General features: G+C 40.7%; 1 protein-coding gene across 1 annotated transcript in view; it reads right to left on the bottom strand.

Annotated features, from left to right (window-relative positions):
• Positions 1 to 18,546, bottom strand: part of LOC122982948 (vitamin D3 receptor A) — an 87,477-nt gene extending 68,931 nt beyond the window's left edge. Inside the window, exons 1-2 of the mRNA XM_044352593.1 lie at positions 18,137 to 18,546; positions 17,042 to 17,201 (exon numbers count right to left, since the gene is read on the bottom strand). The gene's annotated coding sequence lies outside the window, so the exon portion shown is untranslated. The remainder of the gene's footprint in view (positions 1 to 17,041; positions 17,202 to 18,136) is intronic.
• Positions 18,547 to 19,107: the final 561 nt, after the last annotated feature.

Here is a 19,107-nt window from a genome sequence, read left to right as displayed (position 1 = left end):
CAGTTACGTTCTGAAGCACAAATAAACAGGCCAACACCCCCACACAACCCTGTGGGAAGGTGCCGCACTGCCGGATTTTTCCCTCTTCTTCTTCTTCTTGTTTTATGACAGTTGGTAAAGGGGTTGTTGTTGGTGCCTTACTGCCACCTTCTGCTCTGGAGTGCGGCTCAGACAATAGACTTACAACCTAAATCCCTGTAACAGAACCTGCGTTACTGGCATAAAAAAATGACTGGCATTGTAACAAATTTGCGTTAACGTGTCATTATCGTGTTAACTTTGATAGCCCTAGATTGTTTACATTACAATGTAGTACACGGCATCCTAATTAGCAGCTCAGCAGGATTATGTGCTGCACTTCATTCCCTGCACTACCTCGCACAAACTATGCACTCGTGTGTTTGGTGTGAAACCACTGCTGTCATGCAGCCACCTCATAGCGTCTGTTATTTCAGAATAAATGAAGTCAGCATTGTCAACAGTAAACTTTTTCCTGTGCACACAACTGAACAAGTCATAGTTCTGCTTCCGCCATAACAAAATGTGTGGTTTCTGTTACGGTGAAACTTCATATCTGTAGGTGTTCTTTGCAACTACTCAGGCCGCAGGTTTTATTACACATCCTGACTGTTTTTGCTTTCCGCTGTTAGATTAGCTCTGTCCAATGGCATCCGTGTTGTCACAAAAGTTATTTTCATTGTTTGCTTCACTCTGGTGCAAACAATTTCCTTTCCTGGCTAAGGTGAATTAAAATACCTCACCTCCCTGCTGCCCCTGGCTCCCAGCCAGCTGAGGGGCCTCTCAGCCTGACTGATGGGGACTGAAAGCTTCTATCTTACTCAGGCTGAGTATCACTGGGTTTCCTTCAAAGGATCTTTGAGCAATTTCTGGTGAATCACAATAGAAAAACATTTTTATAAGCAATACGTGACAGCATTTTTATGCTTGATTAACGCTGATTATTGCCTTTTGTTAATAATGAACCAATCGTCCAGTTGTTTTTTGTAGTCTGTATAATACATCCTCTGAGAAATGCATTAATCCTTCCAGGTGATTTCTCTGCCAGGCATCCTCACTCCCTGCTTGCTTTAGGACTTTTTGTCTTCATTCTGTTTTTCAGTGAGTGAAAAACATGTTCAGTTGGACTGAGGTCAGATGACCTAACTTGACCAGTCAAAAACATTCCACTGTTTGGCCACAATAGAAAAAAACTCATTGGTTGTTTTTGCCGCGTGTTGAGTATCATTGTCCTGCTGCTTTGTCATAAAATTCAGAACTGTGCATAATTAAAGGGCTACAAGTAGGGCTGTGATGATAACCGCATTACTGCAATACCGCAGTCATGTGATGCCTACTGCCGGGTTGAGCTCATTACCACATGTCATTACCGCAAATTTTTTTTTTTAAGTGCCACAACCGGATGGAGATACGTTGGAGAATCTGCGTTGCTTCGGCTTGTTCCAGCCACCGGGCTGCGAGACCAAGACCCGAAATGCGGCAAGCATCCGAGCTAGGCTAAAGGCTAACCCCAGTTTACCAGCTCCCCTGTTTATCTTCCTCGCCAACATCCGCTACACTAATATACTACACTGCCTAAGATTGTTTCTGACCTCCTGGGGAGAAATGACAAACTGCTGTGCCCTTATCTTCACCGAGACGTAGCTGCATGAGTGTATTTCGGCTATCCAGCTAGCCAGGCTAAACGCTCTCCAGTCGGACAGGATTGCTTCATTGTCTAGTAAGATCTGAGGCGGTGGCCCGTCTGTGAACAGTCTCACATTCATATGGTTCAAACTGAGGTTTCAGTTTCAACAGTGAATTAAAACTGCAAATGTGCTAGAACAAAAACCAAAACTATGAAAATGTGTCATCATCCTGCTACTTATGGATTCCACTGTTTTCATAGGAAGCTCATTTATCCTCATTGCCAGCTGAATTGAAACAAATGCATTTCATTCTTGCTTTTGTAACATTTCAAATGTTTGCTAAAGAAATTCACAGTTGGATGGATTTTTTTAAGCCGACAGTATAATCTGGATTTGCTGCTTTTTCAGACTCAATATGATGTTTCACAGGGTAACAGCTCATCAGCACACTGGAGCTGATTACTTTTTTTTTCTCTTCCATATCATTGTCACACCCACAGCGTCCTCACAATGTCCACTCTTTGTCTTGCCCGCCAGTTCAACCCTCTTGGTTTCAATGCTGCTTCGAATTATGAATGGTTGGAGAAGGACATTAGAAATGCATGGATTGTTGTTTTTTTTTTTTTTGTTTCCACCACAAAAAAAAACAAAACAAAACAAAAAAAAAACCCCTTTCAGTTCTAAAACATAGATAAACAAGAAAATGGAGGTTTTGGCAAGAAATGGCTGCTGTCTTCCTGGGCAGTGACGTAACACGGTGAAATACTGGAAACAAGTTCTACAGGCTTTTCTCCTCATCATTACAACCCTTCAAACTTAACTATCCATAGGAAAAATACTGAAACAAACTGTTTCACTATACCCTACTCACTATGTTTGAAATTAATTTTGGTCACTGGGTCTCATGTGTTTACTGTGGCTTATGTTACCCATTTAAGCAACCCTCCTGACAGCAAGGCATCTGACATAGGCTAGGTGATATTTAATCCTGAGGCTATAATACCACAACTAATTTGCATGCTTTACATGCAGGAGGATTCATGCATAAAGAAACAGTAAAAACAAACTACTTGTGACTTTGTGAAAAATGCTGGGTAACCCTCTGAAGTAGCTAGGTTTGACAGTGTCTATCGAGCAGAGTTAAGAACAAAAGGAACCTTCCTGACCGAAAGGACACAATTATGGCCATATGCAAAAAAAAAAAAAAAAACACAACAAAACACGCTACAAACACAGTCAAACAGTGAATCTGCCCAGAGAGAGTGGGAGGAAGGACAGAAAGAGAAAATCTGAGAAAGCGAGAGGGAGAAAAGCAGTGATAGAGGTAAGTGGCAGGAGTTGATTGGATGAAAGCCAGGGAGTGAAACTGTAGATAGTGTGGAGAAACAGTGCGGTTACTGTGAAACAGCTGTGTCAGCTTTCAGCGTACACACTGGACACCTCATGCACACACAGCATGGTCAAAGTCAAACACGTATGCATTCTCTGTAATGGCGTACACAAGTTATGGACACAGAACACACACACACACACACACACACACACACACACACATACATGCTCGCAATGTAGCAAGGCTGCCAGATACAAGCATGTGACATCTTGCACACACCCACAACCACCAACATTGACATAAGTGTCATCCATCCACTTCCATCTTACTCCTGCTGCTCTGTTTTGACAGCTCCAAAAAATATGACACACACACACACACACACCATCACATAGAGACAGGGACAGATTGCGCAATATTTTCACCCATCCGTCCGAATTTGACAAAATACTCCCAATGTGCCATGTAAACAAAGGATGGATGGTGGATGAGTGAAAATGAGAGTCACCCTGGTAAATAGGCCATCTGCGTTGCTCCGTTCTAATTTTGGAAAGGCAGGGAATGAGTTCAAACAACTGGTGTCAAAACTCCCGTGAGTAGCCAGAGGGATGTCTGTACAGTAGAGATCTGACCTGACACAAATACTACGTGCACTATGTTACACTTATTTACATGATTAGAAAACTTCATAACAACAATAACAAACACGTGTGTGTTGATTCGATGATTGTAGGGCCTGTGGTTTTACCTGTTAGGCCTCTGGACACAGGTAAAAAAACAGGAAATGTAATCTTATTTGTGGGGTGGTAGCCAGGTTAACAAAGAGAAGAAAAAAAAACTAGATATTTATAGATGATTAATAATCTGTGGTAGTGGCTTTTTTTTTTTTTTCCTTCGTTTTTGTCTCCGTTTGTGTGGGCCAGGAGAGGATCCCTGCCTATGACCATGCTCAGTCGCAGCTGCAAGTAATAAGTAATTAGGAATGATGACAGTTTATTTCCTTTTAGTGTGGCTGGAGTCACAAGACTGCCAACTACACACACCAGCAAGCCTGTCAGGAAAGACAGCATTTCATAGAGTGCTCAGCAGAGGTGGGTCATATGGCCTTAAAATAGTATCACAACATTGCATCAATAATGAACTTTAAACTAGCTTTACTCTTTACTTAGTGCAGACGGGTGAAACGTGTGTCCAGCTGGTGATTATTAAACTAACTTCGGCGCTGTCGGCTCTCCTCTGAGCTCTCTAAATGAGAGTGATTGACTGCACAGTTAGTCTCTATTCTTCCCGACTTGTCAAGATCAAGAATGTTTTATTTTTTTTATTATATTGCGACGTGCTACTCTTATTACCGCAATATGAGCATACAGTGTCATGATTGATCAATCGTTGTCACCTGAGCTGAATTACAGCTTGTGGCGATTTGTCTCACAATGTAGTTACTAGATGACGCAGTATGTTGTGTACCACCTCTGCTCTTTTTCTCCCGAGGATCATGTATCAAACCGTTTCCACACTGCTGAAGTTGTCCGTATTACTGACTCCACTGCAGGGCCAGCAGCTGCTGTACATAGCAATAACGTAAAAAAAAACAACAATATGGCACACCCCTAGCGCTCAGTTTTACGATGACGATATGCTCATGAGATCGGTCTTGACTGCCCGAGCTTTCTTTTACTCTTCATGTTAATAACACCTGTGTGCACTGCTCCCTGCTAACCCTGTGTATGTGTGTGTGCTTCTATGGCTGTGCTCTCTTCTTTTGTTTATTGTTTAATAAACAAAATATCCAATCAGATTCTTAATAATATATTGAAAGTTTTTACCAAACTTTCAATGTATTATTAAAAAGCTTCATTTCTGTCCAGTTCTTTCAGTTGCTGTGTGAATGATCTAAAAAAAGGGAAGCATGTACACACACACACACACACACACACACTACAATACACAATGTAGTACAATGTAAAGTTGCGTCATTTTCCTGAATGATTCAGACAGAAAGGCAGGGCAGCGTGCATTAGAAAGAGAGACTACCTATGTTTTTCTCATCTGCTGCAAACTCTGGGGCATATACGACAGCCACGATCAATGTAGCACTGAAAGCAAATCTGACCCAAGCAGACACCGGCTCCTGCCAAAGGCAAACAGTCTTAAATGCTACATGATACTGCGCACAGTAGGAAGGAAAAAAGGGAATGGGATAGAGCAGGACAGAAAAACCATAACAAGGAAAAAAAAAAAACGCAGTACGCATAAAGAGGGACAGAGAGAGAGAGGGAGAGAGTGTGGCCGAAGAGAGAATAACAAGCGTAAAATGCTGGCAGTGGAGGAGAGAAAGAAGGGCAAATGACAACATGTGGAAATGAGGCAGAGACAGACTGTGAGGGGAAGAACGAGACGCAGCATGTTTAAAAGGAAACTGAGACGTTTACAGAGTTTTAATGCTACCAGGAATCTGATTTAAGACCAATTTAGGGGCTGAACCAAAAATACTAACAGGGAAAGCTGTGTTGCATTAACCCCATCCTGTATTCAAGTATGCAAGAAAAACTTACCAAGACCACCTGAGGTGAAGTAATAAAGACATCAGCATAACAAAATAAAACCAACATTGCTGCATGTCCGTTTGTCATGTTTTTGCAAAAAAAAAAGTCTGTACTGCTTATTTGCTTTTATTTCCAAATAAATATTAATGTGTATCAAGAGTTTTCCAATGGCACTACTGAAGATTCATTGCAATATTTACAGTATAATTTATTTATATTTTATGTTATATTACTGACTTTAACATCACCGTGACCTTTATGTTACACTACTGTAAACACCACAGTATGTACAGCATGTTCAGACAGTATTCAGCACAGAAACAAGTCATGGATCCAAACACCAAAACTCAAAGCAGGAAAATCAAATGATTAAAACCTTATATTCCCTTTTTTTTCATATTGTTCCTGTGTTGTCTGATGATGCAAAGTGGAGGGGGCACGACACTGAAAGCAAAAAGAGGAGCAGGTGGTTGAATTCTGTTTTAATGATCATACAGCCCACATACACAGAGCTCGGCTTTTAGGACTATACTTGAAGGACAGACGTAAAAATGAGTGAAGCGAGAACAGAGAAGAGACGGTGAAGTAAAGAGCAGGGAAAGAGAAGAAGAGGAAATTGAATGGACAGTTATTCAAAAAGATGGGTAGATCCAGCAGAGTAAAGGAGGTAAAAAAAAAAAATACATAAACATATAAATTGAGATATGAAGAATGAGCCAAGCTTTCTCCTCGTTTAACAGATTTACAGAGAGGATAAAGAAACCAGGTTTCAGGAAGCCAATTTTAAGACTTTCCGAGACATTTGTAATTCTGCCGGGACCTGACTTTAAGACCAATTACAAATCTAAAACCGGACATAAAGCTGTCAAATCTAGCTTGTCTCTGGTAAATACAGAACATGATGAAACTATAAACAGAGAGGATAAGAAAGACCATAGGTTATAAACAGGCTTCCAGACTGCCACCATTTAGTCAAATTTATATGAATCCTAGAGACAGTTTTGAGTGTTTACAAGTGGCAAGGAGATAAAAACCAAAAAAAACAAACATTTGTACATTAAGTAAATGTAAATGTATTGGTATTCAGGTACTTGTGACGGTTAGTCTGGAACCCAACGTTAAGAGACATGACATCCTGCAGTGTTTAATAACACAGACTGGAGACTCTGTTCTGGACTTATCTAATAAGTACAAGCAGTACAGTGATACTTGTGATTAAATGGTGAAAATGGGATAGCTAAAGTTTGTATATAATGCTTACAGACTTTAAAAAAACCCACAGGAATGATAAATAGCAAGAGACAACTAAACCCAATTCTAAAAAGTCTATGTAGATCATAATATAACATGTAAACAATAAAGCCATGACAGAGTGTGTGTTAAAGGCTCAGACCGAGAGTGAAAGTGTTATAGCTCTAAGTCAAAACATGCTTCGTCCTATCCTGCTGGCTTTGGCCTGCTGCTCTGCATTTACACTGGATCTATGATGTGTATGTACACGTGTCAAAAGGATGTAAGCAGACGGAAGTGAGAGAAAGACAGTGAAGCATGAAATATACTCGCCAATCGTAATAAAGGATATTGACTTTAACCACATTAGAATGTGTGTGTGTGTGTGTGTGTATGCGGCACTGTGCCCGGTCATCCACAACACTTTTGGGTGGCCAATAGTCCCAGAAAGAGATGGGTGGAGCCTTCTGTGGGGGGCCTGTTGAGTTACAACCAATCCCCCTCAGTGGGTTTGTCTCTCCCTCTCTGTGCTACAGTAGCATCAGGAAAGAGAAAATGAGGAATGGAAGAGGGGGGGGGGGGGTGGAGGCTGGGAAGGAGGGTTAGCTTCTCACTGAAACCCCCTTTCACTGGGCCTCCACAGACAGACACAGAAAGAGTGAGTAAGAAGGAGACAGAAGCTGAATCTCATTTGCGAGTGTTTTATGTTTCCTGCTCACTCCGGGGCAATTCCCTGCAATATCCAGAAATGTTAAAACCCCCTTTTGGAGGATATAATCAAACGATGACCGTCACACAATAACGTTAATTTCTTCCCATATTATTATATATTGTTAAAATACTATCAACTCTCTGCATTTTGTCAAATTGCCTGTAAATTTAAAACTTCCAGCTAATTGTAGAAGGTTACAATTTATCATATACGTTATGATTTTTGTTAAACCTGCACTAGTTGATTTTTTTTGGCCGCTCTGGGGTAGAGAAAGCAGCATAAACACGACTTTGACATATTATCGCCTTATAAAGTTGTTGCGGTGAACGTGTTAGCAAACAATTGCCTATTTGCCACATCCAGCAGACCAATTTTGCAGTACCAACTCCTGAGGGAAATATCTGGCTCTTTAGCTGCTAAATGCTCCACAATTTTCATTAGCTAGTCGCTAACTTTGTCTGGCGCATGGTGGGTTTATCAGAGAGTAAAGCTGAGGGCTGTAAAACTACAACAACGAGCTTGAAAGTCCAAACAATGAGTTGGTGAGTGCTCTCAGTGGCTTCCTCACTACGAGCAACACTTTTTTACATTAAACACAGACATCTTAATCCATTGTTATATGTTATTGATTAGTGCAGCTTTAAGTCATGATCGCGGTGCAAAAATGCTGATTTTCTTGCAACTCAACATTACACAGCCCCTACCACTCACGCTGGACTTGATGCTCGGAGTTAAGGGCAGTCTGTCACTCACTATTCTCTCAGATCGTCTACAGAGCAAAGACATAAATACCTGCATGGGCAGACTTTGGTTACTTCTTGTTTAAGACCTGTGTTTTTGTTTTTTTACAGTAATATATCAAGGCTTTTTCCCCATGACTTTTATATCATGGCATACAGCAGAACTTCCATGAATAATGTTTGCCTGGGTTGTTCTTTAAATTTGCCAATGCTACTGAATATCTAGTTTGAAGATATGAAAGTTTGAAAGTCTTGCTTTTGGCTATTTTTTATATCATGAAAAAATCTGCCAACCTGTAGCCAAACATTTCACGCCTCTGGCTTAGGCTTGCTGCGGTGGTCGATGTTACCGGTGTTACACGGTGTTGGGACATACACCAATTACATGACTTGCCCACCGCCCATACCATAGTTTTGCTTTTGTCTATAGAAACGAACACATTCTTTCATTTTCGCGTATCAGAGCCCATGTTCATCAACTGAAAAAACTCCAACTTGTAAAGTATCAAGTGTGTTATCGATACTTATTCGGACGAGAGACACAACAATTATAAACTGACTGTCTGCAGCAGCAGCAGAGTCACAGCAAAAAGTGGCAGAGTGAGACGTCTGTTCTCCATCCTGCTGCTGTAAACAAACGTAACGCTAGCTGTTAGCGGGCAGCTACTCTCATGTCTCCAGGTCTCGGTGCTTGTTTTCGGCAACAACTCTCCCGCTGTCTGCCTGCTCAGCCTGCTCTCGGTGTGTCTGTCTCTGGATGGCAGGCGAGTTCTGGTTCTAGGTGGCGGTCGTTCTCTGGCTCGTCCCTGTCTGTGTGCGCCGCAGCCCTGCTGTACACGGAGGATGACCTGTTGGCAGCAGCCAGAAGCCACTAACTCTTAAATAAGGGGAAGATCTAAACTAAAAATCTAATGTTCAAGATCAAATTAAGCGCTCTACGGATGAGTGTCATTGACGAATATCTTATTTTGTAAAATGTCATACTGGTGTTGTCACAAGTTTATTGGTCGGTGGGAAAATTTCCTCACCATGGCATCCCTACTCTGGCTGACTTTTTCAGGAGCTTTTAGAATTATTATTTTGTATTATACTTTTCCACTTCTCCTGGAGTAGGGTTGGGCAATCCATGTATGTTTTTTTCAGACAGTTTAAATAACCAAAATACATGCCTTTATATTTCAGCCTCATTAGCATTCTAAGCATCAAAGGTGATGCAAATAATTAAGCTCTAAAAGGGTAATTTGTGTGGCATGAGGGGTGGCAAGGGAACCACCAATGCGGGGCTTAATACTCTAACAATCTGTGCCAGCGCAATGTCCTACACTACATGAAAAAAACCCCACTTTCAGTGCTCCACTGTGGCTTTTCAAAAGAAATCACATCGGTTAGAATTAGAAACACAGTGTTCTGATTGCACAACATCTCTGGTTTTCACTTGTTGTCTTTCAGTCAGGAACAAGTTAAGCAGAGGTAAAAATAATAAAAAAAAAAAGGTATCTGGGGCAATGTGATATGTTTCTTGTATCAGGTCTTTACTGTGCTGCTTCCACTTATAATTTTAGGACTTGGCATATGTTGCTGTCACCTGAACACCAGTCCAGATCTGCTGTCTGAGTTACCTCTGCAAAGACAGACTGATGGTGATTTTGGTCTCTTGGTAAGTATTTAAGCTGTTTTCTGGCCACGTTAAGCCTCGCATGGACCTGCTAAAAAACAAAGCGGGCCTGTGCTTTATCTTGAGTCAGACTGGCAGGTTAAACAGATGCTAATGAACATTATATGAAGTAGTGCTGCACGGTATACCGATACTAGAAAGGTTTTGCAATACCCTGCCATTAAAAACGGTACTATACCCCATTTTATTAGTACCAGTACTTAAATAACGACAGTTTTTCAATAAGAGCCACAGACTCATTCCTACGAGTTGCGTTGATGTACAACGGTGGAGCAGCGCTCTGCTTCCACTTCCTGCAGGCATAGTGGGCGTGTCAACCCTTTTTTTTTAAGCTTTCATGGTGACAGAACGAGTACAAGTGCTCTTTCCGACCGTCCACAGCTTGTTGACAAAGCAGACACACGGAGGAAAATATGGCAGACAAAGCCCGTCTGTAAAAGTTGTTTTAAGCCCACATAGACCACGGGAGAAAACACGTCCAACTTAGCAAAGCATCTCGCCGACAGACATGCTGACTTGTTTAACAAATTCAAAGAGCGACAGGTTAGCCAGTGTGATAGATAACATAATTACATGCTTCAAATATAAGTCAAATGAGTGTGATTTATTTTGTGACAAGCAAACTTTTTTTCACCATCTGAGTTTGACAAGGCAATTGAAGGCATAATTTGGCTTTAGCTTGTTAGCCAACTTAGTAGTGTGGCAAACCCAACGTTCACACTGGCAACGTTAACTTTTGCAAGCTGCTAAAAATCAGTTTTATTACTCTACTTTTCCTGATGTTTTAGGCTTTTGCCAGTATCGTATCAAAGTCATAATTTTGGTAATGTGACAACATTAATGTGAAGGGCAGGCTGGTCTCAGATCTGTGCCTGTAGGGATAGCTTGGTAATCACGGCAAATATTCAGTAGACCTAGAACTGATTCAATTTGCATAGATTTGGTTGGAGTGATTATAGAGTGGAGTAGGGAAATAATTCAATTCATGCATTTTAATATTTCACTATCCCTGGGCACATCACATGGCCTAGAATGAATATGTGCATTAAAACACATTGTTCAAAGCTATAGTACACAACTACTGCTTATCACATATTCGATCCATCTCATCCTGTAAATTACATAAAATTAAAATGGCCCTAAAAGAAACCTTTCATAATCAGACAGGCAATGAAATTCAATAAATAACAAACTGTATCAGTGCACTATATCACCAAAAGGCTTTATATTTACAATTGTCAATGTATTCTTGGCCTCATGAGAATTGAAACTCTGACCTCGGCAGTGTTCGTGTTGTGATAAGCTACCCCAGACCACAACCTGTTGCATAAACCCTGCGATCTCTATGCCATTGTTTACCACCACCGAGTCATTCAGATGGTGAAGGCCAAGAATTTGCATTTCTGTAAGCACTACTTGTATGGTAGCCTGTGACCTTAAACTGTGAGTTGAGCCGCTATTGACGTTTATCTCGCCAAGCCCCTTAGGGGCTTCAAACAAGACCTAATCACACCAGCCACAACACCAGAGCCTCGACTACATTTATGTTGTAGCTACACAATTACCTCTCATAAGGAATCCATTAGCCCCTGTTTAGCACGTTCACATTAAGGAAGCAGGGAATAGGAGGAGAACGTGGCTGTAGGAATAAAGGAATAATAAAAAAGGAGTAATCTGTAACATGTGAATGTCACAATGTGAATTTGCTGATTTATTCTTTACAACCTCTGGCCAGTTCATGAAAGCTTTTACATTTTGCCATTGTAAACTCCTAGTGTCTGGTAGGTCTTTCCTAGGGGAAAAACCTCTGCCACACAGGGAGTTATGTGTTTTGTTTGTAATAAGCAGAAGAAGAACTGGTTAGTATGAACACCATGGTTTAACAGACAAAGGGAAAATTCAAGAGAAAAGACAACAGAGGGACTAAGCTGTTTGAATGACAGGAGAACTCAGAGAAGTGCGGAACAGAAATACTACAGCAATCAGCACTTACAACAAAGGACACAAGAGAGACTGCAACTAATGATTATTTAATTATCAATTAATCTGCTGATTATTTTCACAATAAAATCGATTGTTTAGTCAATAAAACATCAGAGAACAGTGAAAATAACCGTCACAGTCATCAAATTTCTTTCTTCCAATAAATTTACTACCACGTCAGACCAAAGGAAGCAGCAGATTGTCACATTTGAGAACCTAGAGCTATCAGATGTTAGGTGTTTTTGCTTGAAAAAATGACTTAAACGATTAATCGATTAACAAAACAGTTGCAGATTAATTTTCCTTTGAACTGAATCAACTAATTGATTAATCGACTAATGGTTGAAGTTCTAGTGAGATTATTGCTTGTCATTCCTTTTCAAATTCATCCCTACATATCTGTAATTGTGTGGCATATTATTTGTTCTACAAAAGATATAATAAAAAGCCGACGTGTGGGTCATGTCCTCTCGATTAAGAGGATATGTAGTTAAAAATCCTTGATAGCAGATGCTATTGCTCCCTGTTGAGATTATGTTGGAGAGGAGGGGAAAGTCGGGCAGGGAGGTACGACACGAAGCACTAGTGTTCTGCAAAACACACATTTTTTCCTAAAACATCCTTCAGCTAAGCCTGAGCCTCCGTCTGTGACAATAGCTTGTGACAAGGAGGGACCATCTACATCTGAAGGCAGTACAGATTAAACTGGAATCAGTATCCAAATATTTGTCTGAACTTTGAAAAACCCCTAACTACGGTGTTGATTCAGGGCAGGACCTTGCCAAACCACCATCCCAGCCTGCTATGCCAAATATAAATAAATCACTGACTGACATCAATATGCCCTGAAACAATGACCAACTCTTGTCACATGTAGTTGACAGACAACCGTATCATCCATCTATCCAACCCTCGCATATACCCACCACTGCACTTGTCAATACTGGATCTCATGAAAAAGGCTGTATGTACTCCACCCCCAAACCCCACACCTGATGCTTCAAGGACAGGCTGAGCAGTAGCTAAATAGACTGTTTACCAGATGAAATGGTGGGATATATAATGCCTCTGTAGTTTTCTGCAATGGAACAAAATTATAATTTTAGTCTCTAGAGGTGAAATGATTAGTCTACTAATCAATTAGTCAATAGACAGAAAATTAATCGGTATTTAATAAATAATTAATCACTGTAATCATCTGTTTCAAGCTTCCCAATTGCGAGAGTTTGCTGCTGCTTTTTATCTAACGTGACAATAAACAATGAATCAACAATTAATCATGAAAATCATCATTATCAATTGACAATAAAAATAACTGTTAGTTGCCCTACTAGTTTCCAGCTGAAAATAATCCTTGTACTCTAATTGCCTAGTGAGGTTTGGATAAAACCACAGTTTACAAAACCCAAAATGTCTATAAACATCAGGGCAAAGACTTGTTCGAAACGTTTGCTCCTAAGATTACTTTCAACAAAATAGAAACAGTTCAAAAATGACGGTGTCCGTATTGTTATAAAATGTGACTGCAGAAATCACTCTGAAAGCAAATAAGAAGCAGTGCTGACTTTAAACTCCATGAACTGAACAAAGACACTGGAAACATTTTACTCATAGCAACAAAGTGTGTGGGTGTGTAGACCTGTAGGTATTTGTGTGAATGTGTTATGTGCGTCTATGCACACGTGCACTCCATATTGCCGGGAATTAGCTTACATTTCAAAATAGTGTGCTGCACCTTGAGGCCCCCATGCATCTGTTATCATTTTACAACCTGCCTGTAACTCAGCAGAGTACAAACCTCCTGAGCACAATGTGCTCCATGGAGCACTAGGTGTGGGTGAAAAAGAGAAAAAAAGATTCACATTAGAATTGCGATTCTTGTCTCCTACGATTCTGAATCAATTCACAAATGTCAAAAATCGATTTTCTAAATGTTAGTTAATAACGTGATGTTGACAGAGCGAAAAAGGTCGAACTCAACTGCAGTGCAGCACCCAGTCTACAGCATGCACACACTAGAGTTATCATCTTGTAGTTCGTCTCCAAAAAAGGCAGCCGTTGCAAGCATTTTTTGATTTAATGACTAAACAATTACCTTTGCGAGATGAACGTGAAGTATATTGTGAAAACTTTCTACGCCATCACTCAGAGACTAATGTTAGCGGAGCAGAGCAGCGAAACTCCAGCAGTAACAAAAAAGACAAGCTGACCGACACACACTGCAGCATTGAACAACATAAACCAACTCTGCGGTGAAAAAAATAACTCAGTGCTCAGTCTGTTTCACCTCAAAAACCCTGCACCTGCTCAGCGTCTTGGACAGCGATGTCTTTTACCGAAGCTAACGGTGCAGCAGAGAGGCTGCTCTCCACTGCTGGAGACATGACGTTAATAACAAAACAGTGGAGCACTCCGCCTCCCCCTCAGTTTGTTATTCTCATACAGGCAGGAGACTGTAAGATGCTTTCAAATGAATTCATTCATTAATTAAGGCAGTTAACGTTTTAAAATAAAAGGCTGTGGACCATTTATCTTATCTGCTAGTTATGTTTTATATTGTATTTCAGTTGACTAAGGACACCAGTGAATGGTTTGGCACACAGTGTCAAACTGAAAATAGTGCCCCTTTTTCTATTCATTCAGTCATGGATAGGTTTTCAATTGAGAATCAATTCTGAATTGAATTGGAAACCCAAGAATCCGAAATTGAATTGTGAGTTTCCCAAAGATTAAAACCCATACTAAGCACCTCATTACAGAAAAAGGCCCTTTGTATCCCACTGAGGTAATAGGTGGGTGTGAGGAACCTTTAGATGAAGGAATCAACACAGCAAAGTAACAGAGTGGTTTTTCTTTTCATGACAAAACCTCTCAACCTCCTTTTTGCAGATTAATATAACTGTGATATGCTATATGTTAACTCCATGGATTCAGTGCACTATGTTCATCTCCTAGGTGGCAACAGGAGCAGGTGACACTGAGAAACATAAGTCTATATTCCAGACAGCATAATACCATACAATCTTGGCGATAAAAGGTTTTGGCCCAAGACAAGTGGGAGGTAAGTGACCAGTGAATCATGTTATTGCAGGGTGTAACATGGTGTGTTTACTCACAACAGCTCAGTAAAATCACAATGTGTCTAAACAAGGTGAAAACAAACATACAAATGAAACGAAACCACAAAGTGGCAAACAACATGTCCTTTAAAGCTGGAGTGCAGGACTTTTAGATATAAATGCCCTTGCCAAATGAGTTCACACAATGCTGATTAAGTCAATCACCACCAGGTACATCTCTCTGTATTTCACAGTATACCAGAGTTTTTAATCTGGTGTCTGTGGCGACATTCCCATACTGGCGCACCGTGATGCGTTTTATGTTGACCAGCAATGATTGGTTTGCCAGAGCTGAAAGGCGCCCATAGAGCATGTGCGCCAGACACTTCCAGCAGCGAAGCCAGCTAACTTCCACTTTAGCCCTCCACTAAGTTGAGGGATAAAATCATTTAATTGTGCGGCTCTTCTAGACTTCCCAAATATTATTGGACCGAATGGATCAAATTTGGATAGTGAAACGAGTCATTATGTGGGGGTTCTTATGCTCAAACAATTTATCCACCATTTTACAGCCGCAACAGTAGCATCGGGGACCGGCACGAGCATGTACTTATAGAACTTACATCCAGGTAACTACTATTTATTGTCACTGCCAGAGGGGGGAGACAAAAGTTCCACACTGCAGGTTTAAAGAATAAAACATTAACTTTCTAATCGTGTGGTTCTCACACACGGTACATAGTCTTTCATAATATTCAGCAGAGTCAACACTACAAAAAAAGAGACTGGAGTAGTCCCTGTAATTCAAGTTCAGCACCACAAATAGATCATCATCTTCACAGACCAGTCCACATATATTGTTTTTATAGTGCTGAAAAAGGGTTTAATACCTAGTTGTACAGCTGTGTAGTCTAGAAATTAAATATAAAATAGTGTTAAAGCAAATAAAAAATGTTGCTTTGGGTTATGTCCACCTAATGAATTTATATATTTTCAGGTTTAGGGTTTAATGAAGAAAATAGAGAAAGTTAGATCACTCCACTGGTACCAAAAATCTAAAGCTAAAATCAATAAGATTAAACTACAAATAGGAAAAAAAAAATCTCGTCACACAAAACTTCTACTACATAAAATAAAAAGCAGTTTAATTTCTCCTCAGCAAAGGGAAATGTGTTCAGCTTGGGTGAAAATAGGCTACTTAAAGAAAGAAGTCCATTATGTTCACACTTCAAAACAATGCTACTCTTTCAATCAGTTTAAAATAAAACAAATTCCTACCTAAAAATCAGGACAAATTGTTTTGTTTGATATTCAGCCCCCGAGTGAAACACATAAACTGGAAACTCATTAAATAAATAACACTTAATGACAGGCAAACGCCAAGAGAAATGTGATTTAAAATGTCTTCACAAATTCGTGCAAAAATGTAGGAACAACAGAACAGAATAACTTTTCAACCCAATACAGTCTGTGGTTCCTAACAGTCACAATACAGCATTTTCAGTAAATTGTTGTGACTGACTGAAGTCTATCCGGATCTATTCTACTCCAATCATCTCCATGCTCATCTGTCCCTTTGTCTTCCCCGCCTGCAAAGAGGAGCACCCTCCTCCACATCAAGAGACTGACAACCTCCAGGAAGCAAGACATGCAACACCTCCGTACACTTCTAAAACCACATCACAGCACTCATCGGCTTTCCAGTGTTTCACATGAAATCGCGTTTGCAATCATGCATATTCATTTAATGCCATGTAATAATCTCCATTTCGGTTTGTTTCCCCTTCGGCGTTTGTGAATTTGCAGGGATTTGCGCACTGGCCCTGCTGCAGGCAGGCAGGCATACACATGTGGAATGTGGAGGGAAGCACCCGCCTATAACAATAACACCACACACAAAACATAACCGGGAGGGACACGGCCTGTGTAGAAGTTGTGCTGAAATGCGAAATGCCATGTGGCCTCTCCGCGCGTAAATAAGGTATAGCATGGAAACAAAGAGAAAAGCTGCATGATTTTTTTTTTTTTTTTTTTTTTGGCCCATGTGCAGCAGCTAGCTCATAACGCTAACCGAGTGCATTTCTGTCACATAATCTAGCCAGTCAGTCCTCTCTTACCTGATGTGGCATATCAACCTTCACTTTGTGCAGTAGTAGAGGCAGAGGGGGCCCCAAATGTTGGAGCCAGGTCGCCAAATTTTCCGAGCCAGTGGAGTTGAAGGGTGGCTTTTTAACAATTTCCCCACGCTGAAAAACTTTTCCTCGGTATAAAACAAAACTGTCAACAGAGAAGAAAGGAGGAGTGAATTAGGCAGGCCTATCTAACGGTCAGTCTCGGGGCTGGGAGCTGGGTAACGTTAGCCCCGATGACGTCCCGTTATTTCTTGCATGGACACACTGTTACGCCAAACGTCATTCAATAAATCTGGCAATTCAATAGTTGCTTTGCTAAAGCAGAGGTAAACACCAGAACAAGACTTCAAGACATTTCGCCAATCATTTCAGGTCTTCTAGGAAATTCGGCCAACAAGTTACACATGATGCAACACTTCATAAACAAAACTTTTTATAATTATAGCTAATTGTTCACACTTCTTGCCACTCTCCTGCGCTGCCTATTGAGATTGAAGTTAACATGTCGGTTAGGATATTGACCGAATAGAAGAAAAGAATCCGAACCATTAGTGAAATGTCTTAAGTCGTGTTACTAGATTTGTACATTTGCCAAAAGGCACGGCCATATTCAGTTGCCACATTTCTTAAAAGGAGTTTCGCCGTCCCCTTTCCCTACACATGAGAGGACATCACCGGGGCTCGGACACTGGCTAACAACAACGCCATCAGCCCCAGCAGTTGATATACGAACATGTCATTTAATGTTCACACACCGTGGACATTATTGCGTTACAGTAGCGGCGCGGCTGTGAAATGGCCTCTCTACAATGACATTACGCCGAGGCTGAATGGATACATTGTTTGTGTCAGCGGCATGTCAAAATACTGCAGCCCGCTAGAGAGCAATAACAGCAGCTAACGCTACGTTAACAGCAGCACACTTTACTGGCCTGAAAAGCGCGTGTGCCACTCGGCCTGAAAGCACTTCTCAGAAAAACGAAACGAAAAAGAGCAAAACTACAATGCTATTACACTGTTGCAACACCTTTCACTACAAGGGGAACACCGTAAGGAACTGAAAAGTGCAAAATAACTTACATTAGTCCATGCGAAGAGCAACGTAAGCAGACACTGTGTTAGTCCAGTTTTTTAGATCTGTATCAACATAGATGGACAGCGCTTCTCCATAGTCCCGCCCCCACATTTTAGCAGTCAGGCATATCTATACATATATATAATCCTCCCAGTGTCCAATCACAGCTCTCCACTCGGTAATAGTGTTGGTTCCCATTGGTCGAGACGCTTATCAGTCTCGAGCTGAGTCTCCAGCTGTCTCCCTACCATATAGGGGTGTGTCGTGACGTAGCAGACAGCCTGATATATAGTAAACAATTTCGTCCAAAATAACAGTTAATACAACAAAACAAATCACATAATTACACAGAAGAAAATAATTTATCATATATTCTGGCGCTCGGGATGTCCAGGGCGTTTTCTTGTCTGCAGAAATGGAGACAGAGGAGATGGTGAGAAATGTCACTGAAGTTATTATCATTTTTGGTATATTTGTGTGTGTGTACATTTGTGTTTAAGCATTAAATGAACTTTGTCACTCCACATATCTCATTGTAAATTATTTATGATTTACCTATACATAATATATGAAAGTTCCAGCATCCTCTCTCCTCTCTCTGATCTGTCTGTCCTGGAAACTGGTGGTAACTGATAGTATACACATACCGAGAACATAAAAGGTCAGTGAAAACATTTCCTCTAACCGACTAACTAACTTTGTCCATAGCGTATAGCGAGACATCAGAGCTAATTTGTCTGCTTGGTGGAACACTTCAGAGGGATGATGGGGTCCTGTGGTGCTATACTATGTCTCCCCTGGGGGGTATTATTATAGCTCTTCAATCACCACAACACCGACTCTGTAATTAGGAATGATTCTCTTCTTATATTCATTTCTTGTCATTTCCTTGGATGTGTCAGTGCATTGCACCAGCCTGGGGGAGCTGGACTTAGGAGTCTTTTTTCATCAAGGGTATGCCAACTGAACTTTAGGC

The sequence above is a fragment of the Thunnus albacares genome, chromosome 5, assembly GCF_914725855.1.
Source record: "Thunnus albacares chromosome 5, fThuAlb1.1, whole genome shotgun sequence".
NCBI lineage: Eukaryota > Metazoa > Chordata > Actinopteri > Scombriformes > Scombridae > Thunnus > Thunnus albacares.
This window is presented reverse-complemented; position numbering and strand designations above follow the sequence as displayed.